The following is a 20,868-nucleotide window of genomic DNA, read 5'->3' as shown; positions in this document are numbered from 1 at the left end:
AAGATCCCACATGCTGTGGAGTGGCTGGGCCCGTGAGCCATGGCCGCTGAGCCTGCGTGTCCGGAGCCTGTGCTCCACAACGGGAGAGGCCACCAACAGTGAGAGGTTCCCGTACTGCAAAAAAAAAAAAAAAAGAATGTGTTACATAGGATGTAACATGACCTTAAACAAATCAGTTTCAGATTATATGTGTGTCAAGGAAAAGCAATTCATTTTATATATTATGAATAATACAACCACGAATTTTGGTACAATCAAATGACAGTGGTTTCAAAAAGTCACACAGTAAAATTTATACTTAGGAATTATTTCCAAAGCCAGTAATATTTTAAAAAATCCTTTTTAGGGGAAAATACATTTTTATAATATGTATTCATATTTTTTAAATATGCAAAAGTTATACACAGTCAAGTCTGATAAAGTATATAATTAAACACTATATTATTTGGGTAATATTTTTATATGGTTGGTAAAAAATTGAAATTTCACTTAAAGAAAAGAGAATAGCTTTTTAGGCTCTAAACTGATTGAGAAGATAATTTCTGAAAGTTCCATATGTGATCGAATACAAATAGCATCATTAAAATAGCATATAGACTCAAAGGAGACAACTGTTACAGCACTTATTTGAATATTTAAGTACCATTATGTTTGTAAATAAATCAGACTCATCCTCATAGATTCACATTTTGTGCTTATGTGCTATGAATACAAGATACTCCCTATTGGTTTCATTTATTGGGAGAAGAGATTGAAAAAAGAGAACAAAAGGAGAGTTGTTAAGTCCTATTTATGTGCAATAAAGCTCACCTGGACTGAAAACTTTGATGTGAGGAAACAATCTTCCAGGGGAGAATAAGATATTACCCAATGACTATACATGGTGCATTGAGTTTGCTGGTTGTTGCATGACAAAAGAAGTTCTCTATTTTGACTTACTCTGCCTATCAGCTCTTTTTTATTAGAGTCAAGAAACATGGGGAAACTGAGCAAAGTTAGATGTTAAAAGAAAAGAGAAAAGAAAAATGCAATCTACTCTGTTCAAAGTTTATCCACATGCAGAACTTGGATATGAGTTCTAAAGGAAATCTGTAATTATGGTCTGGTCCGTAGGATTACATTGTTTGGTCATGTAAAAGATGAGTAAGGTACCATTCCCACTCTTAAATGCCTGTTGTTAATATATAGTAATGATATCTTATTCATCTTTCCATCCTCAGGCTTTGGTACCAAATAGCTATAGAGGATATTTGTCTCTTTCTTTCTTCCTTCCCCCTCCTATTCCTTCCCCTCCCCCCTTCATCTCCTCCTCCTCCTGTTCTCCTTCTCCTTCTCCTTCTCCTTCTCCTTCTCCTTCTCCTTCTTCTTCTTCTTCTTCTTCTTCTTCTTCTTCTTCTTCTTCTTCTTCTTCTTCTTCTTCTTCTTCTTCTTCTTCTTTTTCTTCCTCATTCTCTTTCTCCCCCTTCCTTTTTTTTTGGTCGGCCCAGCATACGAACCCCTTTCTTATATTTGGGGAATTTTCTACTCTGTGTGCCTTGGTTGCATAGAACCTACCTGCAATTATAGAACCTGAGCAAGATCTTTTGTGCTTTATGCCAGTTAAGGCATGAATTTGTGACTTTTCATTAACAATCAGGGTGTGGTAATGGGGGCAGGGAGAGTGGAGTATTCAACCTGGCCATGGAGGGGAAAGCCATGTGTTCCCAGTTGCAAATGTGCTGTGGTGCCAGGAGCTGCATCCAATGTCTGACAATAGAAAGTATGAAACCAATGGAAAGGAGATAGAGTGGTTGTTATCCTCAGACTGGCAGGATTTTCATTTGTTCATTTTAATATTTATAGAGATATCACTGTTCTAAACATGTTACACTGGTTAAATTCATCTATGCTTTATAAAACTTATCTGAGATAGGCACTATTTTTACCCTCATTGCACAGATGAAGTAACAAGGAACAGAAAAAAAAAATAAGCAGTGTGCCTCAAATCAGGCAGCTATTAAGTGGCAAAGTTGAGATTCAAACTCAGGTAACACGACTTTGGTATCTGAGTGTTTAGTCAATTTGCTGTCCAGCATCCCTTTGCTCCTGCCCATTTCAAAGCCTGGTACCAGAGCCGTCCAATAATTCTATGAGTTACCCAATATTTTTTAATATGTTATTTTTATGCTTAAAATATCCAGATTCAGTTTCAGTTGCTTACAGCTAAGGATGCTGCTGATACCATAGTTATCATAGTGATACCATAAATGAATTAGCTATATGATCATTAAGAGGTCAGTTAAACTCTCGATTCTCATATATAAAAATTTACATATTTTTAAAATATTACTTATTACCCTATCCTTCAAGCATTGTAAGAATCAAATAAAATAATGTTTGGGAAATTACTCTGTAAACCAATAAGATTAAATTCATTTAATTTCAAATCAACAAATTATTCCTAACCTCTTAGATGTAATCCCCTTCAGGTAGGTATGGATCACAGGATGGTAGATATCACCCACAGTACATCTATCATTGTCCAGACAGGAAAACAGAAACTATTGTACATATTCAAACAGATAAGAATTTATTGCAAGAAATTGATTATAATAGTATATTGGAAGGGTTTAAAAAGCAAATGGGGGGCGGGGACTGTGGCATTACTTAGACTTCAATAATTACAGGAAGCCCCTACTGCGGCTATTGCTGGATGAATAAAAGTGAGAAGGAAGCATGATCCAGAGATCAGTAATTATGGAAAGCTCATTCACTCCCTGGAGCTGAAAGCCTGGTTTGAGGCTGACTACCAAAATATATCTGACACATCACATTAAATTCTAGAACCATTTTAATTTATATCCATTAAAATATTATTTTTCTTAGCAAGTTATTTTTATTAATGAGTTGATTATATTGTTGTTGGTTGCAATTAAGTTTTTAGACGGAATTCTACTAAGGACGACCACCATACTCTGCTTCTCATCTCAATGACAAAGCTGATAAAACTATTTAAATCATTTGTTGTCATTTCATCAATGCCATATATTGGATATGTCTTTTGTTCAAGCTTTATAGTTTTGACTAAGGGTGCAATTATTCTTCAAATCCACTACCTTAATACTATCAAGATTCATAGTGGGAAAGAGGTCTTTTAGACTTTGTGTTTTAATTTAGCATGGTACAGAACTGGGTGATTTCTGATTCTCTCTTTCTTTCAACTTAGATCTGCAGATACTGACATAATTGACATAAAGTAACCAAAATGATTTCTCCATATCATAGTATGTAGAAATTCTTAGATTATTCTGTATGCTGATGACATGCTTTATTATTAATAAATAAATGTGGACTTAAAATGTAGTTATAGGGCTTCCCTGGTGGTGCAGTGGTTGAGAGTCCGCCTGCCGATGCAGGGGACATATCAAAAATAAACAGATCAACAGGTTATTTTATTGATAAGATAACAATAAATTAATAACACTCCTTTCTTCTCTTGAGATAAAAATCCTAGTCATCTTTTTAATGCATATTTGTTTACTCTCAACTTAGGAAACAAAATGCTATTAACCTTTGTTGAGTGTATACAGTGGCGTAGGTGCATTCCTAGGTATATTACATATGCTACCTGATTTTACTTACTAACAATCCTGTGGGGATATTAATAACTGTTTTTACATTAAAATGGAAACTTAGGGAGTTTAGAGCTAGGAAGTGGAGGAGCTGAGATCAGAACCCACATTTCTCTGATTTCAAAGCAAATACAAAATTCAACACGGCAAACTACATGAGAAATTCCTGGGAGGGAAAACAAATTAAAACTCAAGGACTTCCCTGGTGGCTCATTGGTTAAGAATCCGCCTGCCAATGCAGGGGACACGGGTTTTATCCCTGGTCCAGGGAGATCCCACATGCCGCAGAGCAACTAAGTCTGTGTGCCACAACTACTGAGCCTGTTCTCTAGAGCCCATGAGCCACAACTACTGAGCCTGTGCTCTAGAGCCCGTGAGCCACAACTACTGAGCCCTCATGCCACAACTACTGAAGCCCATGTACTTAGATCCCATGCTCTGCAATAAGAGAAGCCACTGCAATGAGAAGCCTGCACGCTGCAACAGAGTAGACCCCACCCACCACAACTAGAGAAAGCCCATGTGCAGCAACGAAGACCCAACGCAGCCAAAAATTAATTAATTAATTTAAAAAACCCACCTCTTTCAGATAATAGGCTCATATAATTTGGTTCATCTGTCTCCAAAACACAAAGGAAATTTTATGGTATCTAAAGGACATGTATTTTTTTTTTGTAGATGAGAAATGGTGGAGTTGGGAGAGCATCCTTATTCTAGGACATATCGTGACCTCAAGGCCACACTGCTGAGGTTCCTGTTGTCTGCAGAGGACCAGGGCCGACCATCCTGGGACCTGAATTCAGATTTATACAAGGGAGTGGAAAAGAGGCCACAGAAACAGTAGCAGGTGTAAAGAAGTTGAATAAAGTAGAGAGAATATGGTTCTGGGGAATATAGCAACAGACAGAAGTCCAGACCTGCTCTAAGAATGGGTGGTTGTCAAGAGCTGGCCTGAGCCAGAGCTGTCAGGGGTAAACAAACCAAAATGAGAGCAACAGTCACACCTTTAATCACTTACTGTGAAAGTATAAGCAAGAGGTTGAAGAGGAGAGAGGCTCTCCCAGTGTTTCATTTTTCCCCATGGAATGTCACCAGGTGGGGATGTCTCACTCCTAATGGCACTCTAAACAAAAGGCTTCTGACGTTTTATATCGCTGTGGGCTGGGTAGAGAGAGAGAGAAACAGACAGACTGACAGAGGGACTAACAGTGGAAAAGTACTGAGCACTGAGTCAGAGTGGGGAAAAGTGTCTTCACGCTTCCCCTTCCCATAAGGCTGTTTCAGCAGAGGCACCTGGGAGAGGCTGCAGCTGAAGGCGCCCTATAAAGAGGCCTCTGAATGAAGGCGTCTGGGCTAGGAACATAGCAATGCAGGGTCTCAACTTTGAAGGACCAGAACTATTATATCAAATAACATTTTGAGACGGTAGAGTTTATGTTTTCCCCTTTTCATTTATTTAGAAGATGGATGGGGAAAGATGGAAAGAGTTTTCATGGCTTTTTTTTTCCTGTAAAAAATTAAACCCTAAATTAGGAAGAGGATTTAAAACTAATACGATGATGGGAAAACGATATTTTTCTTGTCTAAAAGGAAATTAGTCTGGGCTGTAGAAGAATAGAAGGAAGAGCACATGGAAATATGTGGGTCCTAGAATAGAGAGATAGCAAAGCCTGAGAGATGGTGTCAGCGGACATCTCAGAAGAGAGAATCCAAGGCAGCCACGACCACGATTTCCCAGCCACAAGTGTAGCACAGAAGGTAAGGGCAATTAACAGAGTTGCTGATGACAGACGATCTTATTTCTCCAGCCTCCTCCCTAACCAAGAGCTTGCCACTTCAGAGGGCTCCAGGCCCCTAGCATAACCCTGGTGTAGGGATGAGAACTGAGGTTAAGTGCTTAGCCATCTGAGCAGAATAGATTTGGAGTAGGTAATTAAGTTGAGTTGGAGAAAATTAACTTCTAATGTAAGCTGAGATTCACGTGTGCTGCTGTGCTACTGGCAGGGACTAATGTAATAATAAGCACTTTGTTTTAATGAGCATTTATTTTGTGCCTAATGTTTTAAGTAAAATATTTGATCTGATATTCATGAAAATCCTTTGAGATAGATATTGTTAATATCCACTTTTTACAGATGAGGACACTGAATCTTGGGTGTGTAAAGTAATATTCTCAAATTTTGGAAAGTTGGTTAGTGGCCGACTACAGACTTGAATATAAGAATTTACCTCTAGAGATTGTGCTGTTTACATTCACAATGATGTAAAGAAATCAGGTGAAAAATGGGATTAGTCTTTACCAATATTAGAGACAAATTTTCAGTATATGTTCTTTGGTGCTGTAACTCAGATGTCTCTGTAGAAATTTGTCTTGGCCTAGAGATGAAGTGTATGCTGGGCCTGGCAGTGGAAGTCAGATAAGCTGATAGAGGAAGGACTGATTTATGTGGTGGGCCTGGCTTAGAGACCACATCTGTCTTGCCATCACTTATCAGTATATCTCCATTGCAAACACAGTGCCTAGAATGGGGAAAAAAAAAAAGGTAGTGAATAGATACTTAATGCCAATTTGGTAAATAAAAATGATCTGGAGCAATCCACTTTTCTCTATAGGCTTCAGTTTTCTTGTCTGTAAAATGGAAAGTAAAATGTCTATAATCCAAAATTTTTTAGATAAGATGAGATCATATGAAAATTTTATAAAATATAAAGATCTATTAAAAATAAGATATTGCTCTTGTAACCATTTTACAGGATAAAATTCTATAGAAATAGAAATTGAAAATTGAGCTTTGAATCATATGTAATCTCGCACTTGCCAAAATCTCTGTGCAAATATCTGGTGTCTAAAACAGAGTCTTAAGCAGCAGGTCAACTATGTCATCCACTTTAAAGAGTAGTTTATCTAAATGTATTCCTTCTATTAATTTAGAGCATGATAATTAAAATACCTGGATGATATTATTTTAGTTGCTTATACAAAGGCCTTTTTTATATTATCCTTTAGTTTCATATCCTGGACTTTATCTTCCAAGGCTTATTATAAGACATGGTCTTTTGAAGAATGATTTTAAGTCAAATCTGAAAACATTGTTCATTATGATAACCTTATATTGTGAAGCACAGTGTGGGTGTTGCCCAGACTTTAGTGTGAAGAATGTGCTTGCTGTCAAAATTCACTTTGATGTTCCCATTTGTCCAACAATGAAATCTATATTTAGTGTATTTTCCTTATTGCCTTGGTTGCCAGGAAAAACAGGAGCTAAATCCAGAGCTTACTTGCAATAAGTAGTTTATCCCACGTCCCTGATTTAGTTTTGTACTGTTTGGTTCACGCACAAAATTTCTAGTGTATCTTAGTCACTTGCTTTTAAACAGCAAAAAATCATTATTGCTAATTATTGTTCTTATATGTGCTTAATTTCCATATGACCTTCACAATCTTTAAGTGGTTCACACAAAACAAATATTCAACTCAAGGCCTAGCAGACTGTAAACTTTAGAGCAAAAGGCTTTATTCCCCTCCTAGTCTGGTTCTCACAGGTCTCAGGTCTTAAGTCTTACTATCTTGTTTCATTTTTCACATTACTTAGTTTAGGAGAAGGATTGTGGTGACCTATTTGTCATATGATATTGGGAAAAGATAATTTTGTAAATTACAACACTCAAAGCACCAGAGGTCTTAAATTCTAGGAACAATATAAATAATACATTATATTAGAGTCCCAGTTAATTTCCATAGACACAGAAAATAGTATATATAAAGTTTGTAAATTATTATTATTTTGAGAGGAGAGGATTAAAAAAGTATAATGCTACATTTGGGTGTATTTTAGGGCTAGACAATGCTATTAATATGCTTGCCATGATTATAGTCATGCCATGGAAAGAGATGCTAGAAAGCAGAAAGCCCAAATAATTGAAGAAGTTGCAAAGTAGCTCTAAGGTAGTATGTGAGGATACTTTTTGCTAGGTGGGGATGGTGGATCCAGGTTTGAGGACACTTTAGAATGACCATTTATACTTGGTTGATGCTCTCTTTCATTTTATTAATCACTTAGCAAGCAAATAGTAAAAGAGATCAACATTCAAGTGTGGGCCAGTTCTGCTGCCTGCCCTATTCCTCCTGAGGGCACACCCCAAGTTCAGTGGTCAGTGCAGCTCCTATAGAGTAAGGAATCTATCATGTTAAAGCAGATCATGAGAGCAGACTTTAAAAAAAAACAAAACATTAACCTGGGGACAGGTCCAGATTGTAATTAAACGTCCCCCCTGTTACCAGTAAGGTCATTCTACCATTCTTGCTTTGCCAGTGTCATCTAGTTTTGTATTCTGTTTCTTAATGCTATCATGTGGCCTAACGCAGGCTGGTCCATAGTCTACCATAAATATAAAAATGAAAAAAAATGGAAAACAAAGCAAACCCTATTGGATAGAGCTGTAAATATACTATTATATAGATACTTATTTTCTGGGTTTTCTCTACCCAGAACAGAAACAAAGCTTGTTGGAGCAATGCAATCTATTGGTACAGGTGAATAATTTTCTCCACGGGGAGAAAAGACACTAGATAAAGATATTTCTTGCAACTAAAGATTCTTTTAGTTCATTCTACATTTAAAAGGCTTAGAATTGAATACTTTGATGTGCAAAAATGAACCACATAAGGATGTGGTTTTGACTCTTTTCTCTGAGAGATTTACTGTAAGACTTTAGACAACTTCTTGATTTTTTTTAAGATCCTCTTGGTGCTTGTGACCATAACAATTATAATAATGAAAAATACCAGGAGATATTATGAAATTCACAGCATGGTTTATAATAATTGATATTATTTATTGCCCAGAGCTAAGACTTAGAAGTCTATGAAACATTACCTGGCAGAAGAAGATATAATCAAATGAACAGTGATTTGGTTATTTTTCTTAAGTAGTTAAATTATGGACTCATCATTTTCCAATAATTTTCTTATTACCAAAGGCTAAAATGGTTTTCAATTACAAAGCTCTGTAAATGTACTTTTTGTATTAAGTTCTATTATAACTTTCTGAGTAGCTAGTTTTTATAATTGTTATTGTTTAAAATTCATATGATTCTATAAAGCACATTTGCTTTCTGAGGTTCTAGAAATATATACAGGCATTATGATCAGATTAAGTAGTAGATCAGTGACAATGATAGCACTTAAAATATGTACTTAACAACTCTTTTCTTCTGGTTTCTGAATTTTCCCCTCATTTCATTGGGCTTTCTTGGGTGGTTTGAGATTTTGGATAGACATTTTTTTGATGGTTGAGATTAAAAAAAAAACAAAACATAGGGAAGAATAAAGGAAGTTAAAGGATAATTACATCTTGGTGGCAAGAAACAAGAAATAACTTGTTAATTTGAAGCTGTACATGGCACCATTGTGTTTTCTACCTGTCCATAATACAAAAAGCAAGCAGTTATCTGTTCTATCAGTTATCTATTGTTGCATATCAAACTAGCCCAAAATGTAAAACAACCACCATTTCATTTTTTCACAATCCTCTGGGCCAGCTTCTAGGTAATTCCATTGGTCTGGGTTAGCATAGTTGATCTCTATGGTGACTTGACTGTGGCTGAAGAGTTTAGGATGATTTTGACTTTCATTTTGGCAGTTGGCAGGTCTAAGGGGCCTAAACTGTTTGGCTTGTTTCTGTTTCATGTAATTCCTTATTATTCATTAAACTAACCTGGGCTTCTTCACAGGGTGATTGAAAGGTTCCCAAGAGCAAGATGGAAAAAGCCACAGTGTAAAAGTGGTTTTAAAGACTCTTCTTACATCCTGCTAGCTAATATCCAGTTAGTTAAAGTAAGTGACCAAATGCTGATGCAACAGGTAGAGAAATAGAGGTCACCACTTGAGTGTAAAGTCACAATGCAAAGATGGATGCATAGAGTAATTAGTGGCCATTTTTTTTGCAATCTACCAACATATGGTTATACACAATAGAACACTCTCCTTCTATAGAATTACTTATACAATTCTTTGTAACAATCAATAATATTTTGTTTCAATGGGTAATCAGCTGGTATCTGAGTACAGCTTTATTCTATAGGGCATTCGTTTGTAGTTGTAGACATTCTAATGGAACTCCCCTTTCTTTTAATCTATATTGTTCAAGAGAAAGCATAAGAATAAAATAATGTTATGAATAAAGTGAGGTAAAAGCTAAGGCCTTTAAGTCAAATGAAAATGAGATTCTCAGTAGTAAATTTTGATTGCATTAAAAAGAAACACCTATAATGTATTCATAGGAAGAAATGGCACAGAAGTTGAATGAACTTAACTGCTTGTCTGTGCAAATTGGAGCCTCATCACCTAAAAACAATAAATGAGAACTGATAGAAACAAGCTAGAAATTATTGTCAGAAAATACCACAGCAGCAATGAAATACCTAAACTAACTCTGAATTAACTATATAGGATTTTAGTATGTAGTAGGAAGAAAAAAGACTATATAGCATAGCACATAGACATACATAGTTTAGATGAGGATGACAAGGAAATTGGACTTTCTACCACTTTGTTGCAAATGTGAGTGCCCAAAATGATTGTGACATTCTGAATCATAATTTGCTTTGTAGCTCTGTTCATGTTATTCCTTTACATTACAGCTACCAGATGGCTATTATTATTTACTCTTTAAGGCAGGAAATATACATGGTGACCAGTCCTAGATGAATAACATGTTGCTGCCCCAGAGAGCTTGCCGTTAAGAGACATGAGCAGGTATAATGTAGAACAAACAAGACAAGAATACTGACTGTCCCCTGCAGCTTGAATACTTAATGAGGCAGGGAAACATTTTGGAAATCAGTGAAAGAAAAGAGAGAAGAATTTTGGAAAAAAAATATAAAGGATTATTATTAATCCTTCCTCAGTATCTATGATTTATTGTGCTACATAGAATGCTGAGGTGTCATGTTACCTAGGCCAAAATGTCTGTATGTCTAGGAATGTCAAAATCATCATTGAGAAAAAAAAAAGAAGGGTGAGCAAAAAAAATATGAAAAATGTATGTGTTTTATGAATAGTTGTAATAGAGACTGAATCTGATGATAATGTTAGAATCATGGTAGAAATTATCCTACAATTTGTTTTTAGTAGATAATTCATGATATATACATAGTAGATAGCTCATATTTTATAACAAAATTTTGGGAGTATTTATAAATTCTCTTGGGAGCTATAAATTCTTTATAAAGCTGGATATTCTTAATCTAAAAGATTATTAGAAGGTACCTTAGAGTTTAAAATTTATCCTAATGATATTAAAGGATTCTAAAAAGGGTAAAACTAGTTAAATTTCATTCTAGAGAGATCACTGTAGCAACAATGAGATGAAAGTTAGTGGAATTAGAAGGTTATGACTATAATCCACTTAATAAGGAATGAGAGCCTGGAGAATAGCAGGAGAAATAGCAAAGGTGAAATGATGTCAAGGTGTTTATAAAGGGAGAATCTATAGGTCTTTGTAATTAATAAAGGGAGTCAATAATTGAGAAGGGGGGAATCTAGGGTAATCAAAAGTTAATGACATCAATTGTGGTGGTGCCATTTATTAATAAAAGGAACATGGAAAAAGCACATGCTTTGAAACTTTGAGGTGTCTGTGAGACATCTAAGTGAAAAATGTTCAAGAGGTATTAAATGTACAGATTGAGATCAACAGAATTCTAAACTAAGTGCACAATTATTGGAAAGAGGAGATATTCAGTCCAGGTTATCAAATGTGTACAGTGTGCCATAGGTACTGAACTAGGTGCTGATGAGACAATGGTGAACTAGACACCTCTTCTCAAATTGCTTACAGTCTGTTGGGCAATGAGAACAATGTTTAGGGGTACAATTAGAAATTGTTGCACATGAAAAATACGCTTGAATTGTAAGAGGCAATATGACCTTTTAAATCTGGAGTTCCCCAATTGTGTCTGTGTTAGCAACAAATATGCCTGAGTCATGGATCAAAGCCAGAGTGATGCCACTTTCTGCATTCCTGCAATGATAGGTACACTGAGCTTCATCACCAGCTCCAGAGTCCTGACTGATGGCTTAGAGATACACAGAGGCCCAATGCCTGGACACTTCAAATAGCCAGGATGCATTTCTTTTCATTATAAGTATATTCCAGCACATCTGAACTATTGGTATCTCTTTCTATTTCAAACAAAGGACTTTAGATACAATTAGTGCTTTTTCTTTAGTTAAAATATTGGTCAGAACATAGACACTTGAGTTCTATGTTGCACGTTGAAAGGAAGACAAAACCAAGATCTTGTTCCAAGTTTTAGAGACTCATCCCAAAGGATAGTGCCCTGAAGGTAGAACTAGTGATTTACTCTGTATCATGGGGGTTAGAGTAGTGTCTGGTGCTTCTGAAATGTAATTATCCATTCTCTCCTCTGCATCCCTCTAACAGTATGTTCATACTCCCATGTATTTATTAAATCAAAAAATATTTATTGAACCCCTAGAATATGCCAACAATTATTCTATGTGTAGGGGATACAGTAATGACCAAAAAAGACAAAGTTTCTCCCCATGTGGAGTTTATATATATATATATATATAACAGTGAGATGTAGGTGACCATTCTAAGATTTTGGGGTTGGTGATTCTATTGAGCTATCACAAGGGTGATAAGTCTGCTCACAGGGACAGAAGGGTTTGCTAAGTAGAAAAACAATAAAGGTGTGGAGGTTGATAAGTCTTATTATTCCACTGCAACCACCAGGGTTGAGAAGGAAGAGGGCAAGGCCACTAACTGATTTTAAGCATGAGAATGATATCATCAGCGTTATGCTTTAAAAGTATTACTCTTGCTTCAGAGTGAAGATCTGTTGTGTGCTAGTAAATCGACTAAAGTGTTTATTAATTTCTATGATGCAAATACTTGCTCCATGGACAATTTTAAGCAACCAATGGTTTGACAATTCACTAAAAATATCCCTGAATATTTAACAGTTGGTTTTCATGAACCAGTAAGAGCTGTCTCCAATATACCACTGGCTAGAGAGCGGAATTTTAATTATTATTGTTCTTTGTTTTTTTTTTAATACCTCAGGTTTAGAGGTAGGACATCTAGGTAGAAGGCTGTTGCAGTTATTCAAACAAGAGAATATGGATGATGGAAAATGAGGTAGTGCAATTTTAGGGAAAGTGGGGAGAATATTTGGATCTAAAGCAAAAATAAAATGTTATAGATTAAAAGTGGCAAATTATGGAGTAAAAGTATTCAAGAATGACTTCAGGGTTAAGCTTGGGTAACTGGATAGATGGTGGTCTCATTCACTAAGATAGGAAAAAGAGAGAGAAAATTGGCTTTCTAGGATTAATAATAAAATCCAGTTTGGGATATGCTGAGCTTGAGGTACTTATAAACCTCCAAGGAGATTTGTTCCACTACAGAGTTGATGATAGAACAGAGTCTCTAAAAAGTTGAGTGATGATGACACAGAAAACACAACTGTTGAATATTGTCTCATTGAAGGAGGAGGAAAGAAAGAAAGGGAAAGTGTGGATTCTAACAGCTTTGTTCTTGACCTGAAAGAAGTTGAAAGAGTGCTTGGTTGCTATCCTTGATTTACTGAGTAAAGTAGGCTGAGGCTAAGGAATAAATAGTATAGCACTTTGAAAAGACAGGTGAAATTTTAGGGATATCTACTAAGGATAATGAATAGGAGAGACACCTGAAAGAGTTTCCTAGGGAATATTAAAGACACAAATGGAATTTAGATTTGTAGTGCTTTTTACTCAATGTTTTAAATAACTACATGCCTTTTTAGTAATCATATTACCTTATATTATATTATAAAAAAGTCTCTAATTCACACTTTCCACTCACTCTTGTATAATCTCACACTAAGGACAAACCACCATATGTTGAAAAAACAAACACTTTTTTTGCCCACAAATATTCTTTTAAAAAATTTACTTAGTTGTAATTGACGTATAACACATTAGTTTCAGGTGTACTGCATAATGACTTGGAATCTGTATATACTGTGTAACGATCACCACAATAAATCTAGTTAACATCCATCACCATACTTAGTTACAAAATTTTTTTCTTGTGATAAGAACTTTTAGGATCTAGTCTCTTAGCAACTTTCAAATATACAATAAAGAATTATTAACTATAGTCACTATGCTGTACATCACATTCCCATGTCTTATTTATTTTATAGCTTAAAGTTTGTACTTTTTAACCCCCTTCACCCATTTTGCACCCAGGAACTCCTCCCTGGAAACCACTCATCTGTTCTCTGTATCCATGAGCTCAGCTTTTTGTTTTGTTTTGCTCTGTTTTTTAGATTTCTCATTTAAGTGAAAGCATACAGAATTTTTCTTTCCCTCTCTGACTTATTTCATCTAACATAAAGCCCTCAAGGTCATTCACGTTGCTGCAAATGGCAAGATTTCCTTCTTATTTTTTTATAGCAGAATGATATTCTAGCAAACACTTTTATGGTGCTTACCTTCTAAGAGTTTTATATATTATACACTCATTTAACCCTCATAGAAATCCTAAGAGGCAAGTACTATTATTATTTTTCATTTTGCAGATGAAAAAATCTAGTCATAAAAAAAACCTTGTCATAGAGGATTAGCAATTTGTCCAATGTCATGTGACACAACCAATTACAACCAGTTCCACTGGCTCCAGATCTGATGCTTTTAATCACTTTGTCTCCCTCTCAGTGTAGACTCTCTATAGTCTATTCACAAATGTCACTTATTTTATTTTATCATTATGTAAACTATGCTAAGAGGATATAAAACAAGAAAACGTAAACCAAAAGAAGAGTGAGGCAATAAGTGAGCACATTTCTTCAGTTTTATTTATTGTAACTAGAGGAAATACTAATAGTTCAACACAGGATATAATCACAGATGGCATAACCTGTAAGAATGGAAGAAACATCTTCTATGATGCTATCTGTGGTAGGTGTTTTACTCTCATCAAAAGTTGAGAAAAATCTATAAATTCTCTTTCATCTCAGCATAGAAGTCATTCCCAGTCAGTCATGTACAACCGTGGTATTTAAGGGAATCCCTGCAGGGTCAGTAGCAACATGGATAAAATTTTAGGGTCATATAAGCACACATGATGAAATCTGTATCTTAAGGACTAGGTATTCTGTACTAGATTGAGATATCTCTGAAATTAGCATGTCAGTTCTATTATAAAGATATGGTCAATTAAAGTTAAGCAGAACGCAAGAGAAAAATTTGACAGTTCCCTAATGGCTCATGCATGTAAGCTTTACTAACACATAAGAACAATGGATTTTATATCGCATATATTTTGTGGTCTTTATATATACCAGTATACTAACATTACAATTTATTATTTAGATAATGAGTTATAATGGCTATTAATTTCAACTCATCAATTAAAAAAACTAACAAATATTTTAATTTTTTAAAAATTTTAATATTAAAAATACTTTAAATATTTTTAAAAAGAAAGAAGCAGACCAAACCGACATTAATATTTAAGATTCTAGTGGCCAGAGATAACTGATCAACTAAGTTGCATTCCTCAGAGAATTTTTTTCTAAGTCTGGTTCATAAATCTCAAAAGAATTATAATAGCACCACACTTTGTCATATTTTAGGTTATATTAATGTTATATTTAAAAATTATATCTGGGGCCTCCCTGGTGGCGCAGTGGTTGAGAGTCCGCCTGCCGATGCAGGGGATACGGGTTCGTGCCCCGGTCTGGGAGGATCCCATATGCCGCGGAGCGGCTGGGCCCGTGAGCCATGGCCGCTGGGCCTGCGCATCCGGAGCCTGTGCTCCGCAACGGGAGAGGCCACAACAGTGAGAGGCCCGCATACCGAAAAAAAAAAAAAAAAATTATATCTGACTTAGATTTAGTGTATGATTATCTGTACAATTAAACTTTTGGTATCTCAGCCTATTTTTCTGTGATACCACTAAGCTTGCTGAGAATACATCAGCTTTAGTCTCACAACTATTTAAAAGCATCAATCCAAAGAACACCATGCTTTTAAAAATGGCCTGTGGCATCCCAAACTCATTTATATTGCATTAGCTACTAATTCAGTAATGTGCTGCTTTTTTGTTGATCTAATAACATGAACAATGAGTTTGAAAAAAACTTTATGGTGCTTATTTAAGGACAAAAGTTTGGTACATTTTTAAAGAGTTTTCCTGCTTCTATTTTCTCAATATGTTAATCTGTACCACATGTCAATTTAGTTCAAAACACTAAAGGCGTGCTATGAATCCAAAAATGAGTTAAATGCTGGTGACACAAAACTGGGTGAGACAGAATAAAAGTATTCCATGATTTCATTGTGTTATAAGAAAGAGTGTGAAGCACTCTATTGTAGAAGTATATTCATTAAACACATAGTTATTGGACACCTACTATGCGCCAGACTCATATACATAGCGTTGTCTCTGAATAATGAAATATTTAACCTTGAGAAAGTTAAGTGAGTTTTCTTGAAGAAGATGATATCTAAGCTAGGTGGTACTGCAATTAAGGGAGCAGCATATGCAAAGATATAGAGATGTGAGAGAGCAAAATTTGGGAATGTTTAAGTAGTTTGACATTACTGAATAATGGAGTACGAAAAGCAGAAAGTGGATCAAGAGTCACATCATGAAGACGTATAAAATCTTCCTTAATTATAATCATAATCACTATCTTCTGCTCTCATACCTTCTGGTATTCTCCATTCCATATCAAATCAATCCTGAATATTTACATATGAAATTTTAAAGAAAAATCTGATACTAGCCTACCCTTTCATTCTTGGTAACTCATTCTTTTACTCCAAATTAGTATTTGCTGTTCTCCTAAAATATTTAACACTCTCTCACTTTGCCTCTTCGTTCATGCTATTCCCTATGCCCGAGAAGCTATGTGTATTTGACATAATTCTATCCTTCCTTGAAGCCATAGGTCAAAAGGCAGAACTGCAAAAAACATTCAAAGATTTCCCAACTGGGTATTATCTTTTGTCTTCCTGGAAACCCCTTGAGTTCTGATAATTCAAGATATTTTTCTTTTGGAAATTTCTCACAATATTAAGCTTTTTTTTTTTTAATTTTTATTTATTTATTTATTTATTCATTTATTTATGGCTGTGTTGGCTCTTCGTTTCTGTGCGAGGGCTTTCTCTAGTTGTGGCAAGCGGGGGCCACTCCTCATCGCGGTGCACGGGCCTCTCGTTGCGGAGCACAGGCTCCAGACGCGCAGGCTCAGTATTTGTGGCTCACGGGGCTAGTTGCTCCGCGGCATGTGGGATCTTCCCAGACCAGGGCTCGAACCCCTGTCCCTTGCATTGGCAGGCAGATTCTCAACCACTACGCCACCAGGGAAGCCCCTAAGCTTTTAATTTGTGTGTGTTTCTGCCTCTCATAAGCTTAAAAGTTCCTTTAATGAAACAATGTGTATTATTGATCTTTTATTTCTTGCTATCTATATTAATTAGAAGAGAATAGGATATAGTAAAAAAAAAATCCCCCAAAGTAATGCCTCTACTCAATAGAAGCTTATTTCATGCCCATGGAAAAGTCCTGAGCAGTGTACAGGTTAGCTTGTACACATTTAGGAACCCAGGCTGTCAGAGATTCTGCAATTTTCACCAAAGTACTTTCCAAAGCTAACATTGGCATTGACATTTCAGCCAGCCAAAAGGGAGAATGGGCATGGGATGTGAAGAAGTTTTTATAGAACTGGCATACCTCACTTATATTCCCTTAGCTGTAGCTTAGTCATATCGCTACACTTAACAGAAAACGAGTCATACATTTCTAGTCTACATAATTTGGGTATTCACCTACTAATCTCTGCCATGTTGGGTGGTTATAACACCTTACATATAATATTAGCCAATATTTATAGAGCATTTATTATGTCAGTTTTTCCTAAGTGACTTACATGTGTTAACTTATTTACAAAACCTTATAAATGTAGGTGCTCTCATATCTCTTATAGTTGAAGAGATTGAAAAAGAGGAAGTTTAAAAAAAGTTCACATAGCTAGTATGTGGTAAAGCAAGGGTTTGATCCCAGAGTCTGTATGCCATGCTGCCTTTAGGTGACTAAAGTCTCAATAGATGTCCCCTGAATTAATACAGTGTAGGTATTTCAAGTAACTAAAGAGCTCCAGGACTCAGGGTTGAAACACTAACATTCACATTTCAATTTCCATACGTGCAAAATGGAGAAATGGTTTATTTGAGCAAACCTCAAGAAAAATGTTAGGGGTCTCCTTGTAAAATGTTTACAAAACACCTTTAGGAGGACATTATGGAATGGTTTATAGTATCAGATTGAGTTTCATCATCAACATATTACATGGAGATATTAGGGAATAGGCCATTTTTCATATTTCATTATTTACTATAATTCTTAATCAATAGATGAAACTCTACAACAAATATAAAGGCAGTTTACCTACCCTTCATTTATTTATTTATTTATTTATTTATTTTATTTTTATTTTTTTGCGGTATGCGGGCCTCTCACTGTTGTGGCCTCTCCCGTTGCGGAGCACAGGCTCCGGATGCGCAGGCCCAGCGGCCATGGCTCACGGGCCCAGCCGCTCCGCGGCACATGGGATCCTCCCAGACCGGGGCACGAACCCGTATCCCCTGCATCGGCAGGCGGACTCTCAACCACCGCGCCACCAGGGAGGCCCCCTACCCTTCATTTAAAACACTGCCTGGAGGTGAATGGTATGCTAGACATCCTGGAGACGCTGTATTGATAGCCAAGCCTCTGAGTGAATTAATGAATTTGTGCCTTGAAACCAGTTCAAAAAACATTTTACCGATTCATTGAAGAATACTGAAGGTAAAAGTGTAATGGAAAGGCCTTTAGTGAGTGGGGTCATCCATTCTTATAGTTTGTTTTTATTTTTTAATAAAAGTTATCCAATATGTCTTAACAGGTCGTCACTTTTTTAGTTTGCTTCAGTCTTAGACTCTAGTCTGTGTGATCACCTCTACCAAGAAAAGCATTTATTGAGTTCACTTTCAGCAGCCAACTGCAAACGTGGGGACTCCTGGCTCAATCAACCAAATCCAAAGCATTTTGCAAAGCATTAATCCTGATGTTTCTTAAGTCTTCCCTTTATTAATTGAGGGAAGTGTATTTGTTGCTTCACAGGCATGACTTAAATATTAAGATTGGGCTTAGTATGGCTATTTTTATTAGACAGATATACAGTAGTGACTTTTGAGTTCCTAACAACTATACCACATTCTTTTGATAATGATACTTCAGTTTTCATCTAGTGTCCTACCCATTCTTCCATCCTTGATTGAGGTAGGTTTTTATCTTTTAGGTTGCCCTATACCCGTGTCTAGACAGAGAATCACATTGTTTGGTTCAGAGATGATCCAAGAGAATTCATGAGATTTGGAATAAGGGTGCAGATACAGATGGACAAACTGTTTTCTGCTGAATTGAAGGTGCGAGGATGGGAAGCTGGCATTACTACAGCCATGTCTCTTTAATTCACCCATTAACTTATTTACTCACTCAACAAAATGTTACACAACACCTACCATGTGTCTAGCACAGGCACTTAGGATACAGAAATAAACAAAATAGACAAAAATCCTGATCAGTTAGGTAAGAGTCAGCCTGGGAATGGAGATAACACAGATGAAGTAGAGCTGAGAAATTAGGGGATTCACATTTTTTTGACATTTTTTGTGTCCCAGGATCAAGCCTGCTTTAGAAGTTCATACTGGCAGGAAAATTCTATTTCACAAGCCAATACATTTCCTTCTTAAGTTAGTATAGGTTAAATCTGTCATGTGTATTCAAATATTGTTTACTTTGTTGGATTATGCAATTAAGATATGCTATCACAGAAAGTACAGAAAAGTTTAAAGTAAATAAAAATCACTTCTAATGCTGCAATCAACTGATACTCTGGTGTATTTACTTCCAAGAAGTATATTTAAATAACTAGATACTTATTAAATATTTTAAATGACTTCTCATATAAAGTATAAATGCTTATTTTTATCACATACTCCTACGTTTTGAGCAGTTTCTCTTTTTATTGTAAGAAAATGAGATTTTAATGCCCCCCTCATCATTCTATCATAAAGTTCCCCTAGCATGGGCATTTAGATAGTTTTTAATTTTCATCATTTTAAACACCACTACAATGTTCTTTCTTACACCATCTGTTTTTCTGCATCTCTAAGTATTTAATAATGAAAATTTCCAGAAACTTATTTTTAAAATGTGAAGGGTATTTTGTCTTAAATTCATGTCTTAGTTTATTACTAAATAAGTAAATTGTCTTTTGAAGTTCTCTTCTCATTTTTCCAGTGACATGCTTTCTTTTTCACTTTGTATTCTGTACATAATTAAATTAACTTTTGTTTCTCATATTCACTGCCAATATTCCTCTCAATTTTTTGTCTCCAATCTGATAGAAGAGGTTGTAGGGGAACAAAAAAAGGACTTACATTTGCATGGTGACAAACTTTACTTTTCTTTGTGATTTGTTGCAGTGACTTTTTGTTAAAAAAAAGTCCATGCCATTTTTAAATAATTTAGATAGTGTTTAAATAGACCCTCAACTAATCCTTTAGTATATGTGATGTCAATTTCTAAGTTTAGTTTGTTAATCAATCTGGAACTAAATTTGAATTATGATGTAAGGTAAAACTTGTGCTTTTTGTTTTTTTATTTATTTTCCACCAAATCATTTGTTGCTTAACATATTTCCCTTATTGATTTTGATGGTTCATTTATTGTATAATTACTTAGATATAATAATTTTTTTTTCTGCCGTTGATTCTGGCTTTTTGCATCTATTTACAGACTTTTCTCTACTGTATTAATATCTCTAGATATGTCTTAATATCTAGTACAATATCTATATCACTTTTCTTTTTTGAATACTTTCTATCTATTCTTAAATATTTATGTTTACAGGAACACTTTAGAATCATGTTTTAAAAGTTTCATAAAAATCCCCTTAGTACTTTGATTGGGATTTATATAATACTACATGTTAATGAAGAAAAAATTTCATACCTCTCCTGAAACATGATGTGTATCTCCATTTATTTATATCTTCTGTGATATATTTATGTATATATTTTTATATGGATGTATGTATTTAGGTTTCTTTGTTAATATCCAGTATATTTTTCTTTCCTATCAGTAAGAATAGAGTACAGAATAGAATGCCCCTTAGCTATTTCAATTACTAG

The sequence above is a fragment of the Mesoplodon mirus genome (genome assembly GCF_964341445.2).
Source record: "Mesoplodon mirus genome assembly, chromosome: 2".
NCBI lineage: Eukaryota > Metazoa > Chordata > Mammalia > Artiodactyla > Ziphiidae > Mesoplodon > Mesoplodon mirus.
The sequence above is the reverse complement of the archived record's forward strand: the minus strand, read 5'-3'. Positions refer to the sequence as shown.